Source organism: Chrysochloris asiatica, unplaced genomic scaffold (assembly GCF_000296735.1).
Source record: "Chrysochloris asiatica unplaced genomic scaffold, ChrAsi1.0 scaffold00055, whole genome shotgun sequence".
NCBI lineage: Eukaryota > Metazoa > Chordata > Mammalia > Afrosoricida > Chrysochloridae > Chrysochloris > Chrysochloris asiatica.
The window spans coordinates 8,881,705-8,884,887 of record NW_006408573.1 but is presented as its reverse complement, the minus strand read 5'-3'; positions in this window follow the sequence as shown (position 1 = coordinate 8,884,887).

The window sequence follows — 3,183 nt, the reverse complement described above, 5'->3', positions numbered from 1 at the left end:
GTGAGTTGGCCACAACAGAGCACCTGATGTTATTAAGTGCTGCCAAGCAATTTCAACTCATCAAGACAGAGTAGATTTGTCCCATAGGTTTTTCTAGGAGGGAGCATGGTGGCTCCATAGGATAAGCATTGGACTTTAAAGCTAGAGGCCAGCAGTCTCTCAACATGAGTAAGATGAAGCTTTCTGCTCCTGTAAATACTAACAACGTTGGAAACCCTGTATAGAGCCGGTATGAGTAGGAACCCACTCAACTGCACTTTACACTCTTCCCAAGAACAGATCACCAGATCTTTCTCTGGCAGTGTGAGTTCAAATCTCCAACACTGAGGTTAACTGCCGAGCACTAAACTGTATGTACAGTACTTAACATATTTAAAACTAGTAAAAGTGAAAATAATTTTAGTCAGTTTGTAACTAGGTGCCATGAGAATTAAACATTTGCATACGACCTTCAAGAATCTTTATATTTGGGTCTGAGCCTTTCTTTTCAAATCCATCTTTTACTATATTCGGTATTTCTATTTACTCTAAACTCAAGACTAATTGAACTACTCAATCTTATTTGAATGGCATATAACGTAATCATACGGAAAATACTCTGGCATCAATAAAATTAAACACTTTTTATTTTTTTATTTTTTACTATTACTTTGCATTCAGCAAAATGTAATTAAAGTGATTTAAAGATACCATGGATTTTGGACAGTTGTCTCCCCAGGGGGCTAGCTTGATTCAATATTAAAATATGTTTCATTATATCCACTAGAGATTCAAGAGGAATGCTCTTTGCAATTCAAAAGGGAAAACTTTCCAAATAAAAAATTCATTTTCAGTCCCTGCAGAGTTCATTATGAACAACAGAGTGATAGAAATTAAAATGCTTAAATGTATTTAATAAGATTCTGTAATGGAGTGACATTTGTGTTTAGATAGATCATGTAGTCTCTTTCTCTTTTCCCCCTGAAAATTCTACATATGGGGGGAACAAAAAGTCAACTGATGAGATTTAATTGGTTAATAACAACCAGATTCACTAGTAAAGAGTTTAAAAAATTATCTACATTATTAAGGTTTAGAAACTTGCTCCCCACTCCCATATCATGATATTCAAGTCCAAATGGATTTGTCTTTGTTACATTAATTGAGACCAAACTGTGGTTATGTGAATGTACATGATTGGAGAATAAATGTGGAGTGTTGAGGCCAGAATTCCTTAAACCAGAGGAGGAAAGTGAGATCACTTAGTTAGAAATACTTACATTTTTAACATATTTTCATCCCTCATATATAGTTCTTTAACTAAATGATCTGTATATTACTGAAAGAAAAATACTTTCGCCCATTCAACCATGGAATTAGAAATACCGATAGAATGTATGGTACTTGCTTTGAGATGATTTTTTTTTTTTAGTGTGTTTGTTTTGAAAGGTTTTAAATCTTACTATAAAAATGAAAATAAAGAGAGCTTACTATAAAAACATGGTTATTAGGGTCAAATAAATACTTTGTTGTCATTGTTAAATGTCATTGAGTTGGTTCTGATTCATAAAGACCCTGTAAAGACCATGTGTTAGCAGTCCCATGTTTATCCTACAGCACCACACAGAGTCCAAATAAATACTAGCTTAAAAACCCCTCAGTATCAATCATACTATATTCTAAGGGTCATGGTATGAAAACAAAATTAATCCATTGACCATCTTTAGACACATGTTAAACCATTTTCTGTCTTTCAATTATTTACCATCATGTAGCAGGAAAAACTTAATCATAAATCTAATCCAGTCACATTTTTCTTGTCCTTTTGTATTCTTAAACATACCACCACTTGTCTGTCAGTTTGTCCTATGTGGTGGCTTGTGTGTTGCTTTGATGCTATAGGCTATGCCACCAATATTTTAAATATCAGCAGGACCTCCCACGGTGGGCAGGTTTCAGAGGAGCCTCCAGACTAAGACAGACAAGCAAGAAAGAGAGTAGACTGCTTCTGAAAGTTTAGCCACTGAAAATCTACGAACAGCATCAGAACATTATCAAAACAGAAGATGTTTGGATCAGAAGATGAAAACATTATGACTAACAGACCATTACCAGATAAAGTGCCAGAAGATGATGAGTCAATCAAGTTGGAAGGCACTCAATATATGACTGGGCAAGGTGTGCCTCCTGAAAGTAGAGTTGACCATGATGATGCAAATGGAGTAAAACTTTTCAGGACATGGGCCTTCATTTATTGATGGGGCAGAACTCAAAATGAGGAGAAACAGCTACAAATATCCACTACTAATTGGAACATGGAATGTAAAACATACGAATCCAGGAAAAGATCAAATGAAATGGAATGCATAAAGATTAATATCCTAGGCAATAGTGGACTGAAATGGACTGGCACTGGCCATGTTTAATCTGACAATCACATGGTTTACTATCGCAGGAATGACAAACTGAAGAGGAATGATGTCACATCCATCATCAAAAAGAACATTTCAAGATCCATCTTGAAGGATATTGTCTGTGGTAATAAAACGTCAATAACCCTACAAGGAAGACCAGTTAATACCACTATTAATCACAGTTATGCACCAGTCACTAAAGTCAGTGATGATAAAACTGAAGAATTCTACCAACTTCTTAAGTCTGAAATTGATCAAACATAGAATCAAGATGTATTGATCATTATTGGTGATTAGACTGCAAAGGTTGAGAAAAAAGAGGAAAGATCAGGAGTTGGAAAGTATATCCTTGGTGATAGAAATTATGTTAGCAATTACATGATAGAATTTTGTAATTCTTCATTGCAAATACCTCTTAAAACAACATAAAAGATATGGACCTCACCAGAAAGAATGAATACACAGAAATCAAATTGACTTCATCTTTATGAAGATACAGTGGAAAAGTTCATATCATCAAGCAAAATAAAGACAGAGGCAAAATGTGTAACATACCACCAATTGCTCATATACAAGCTCATGGTGAATCTGAAGAAAATTAAACAAGTCCACAAGAGCTAAAATATGACCTTGAACATATTCCACTTGTATTTATAGAGCATCTCAAGAACAGATTTCAATATTCTCCTTCAATACCATAACTCAAAGGCATCAATTCTTCTATGGTCTTCCTTATTCACTGTCCAGCTTTCGCATGTATATGAGGTTATTGAAAATACCATGGCTTGGG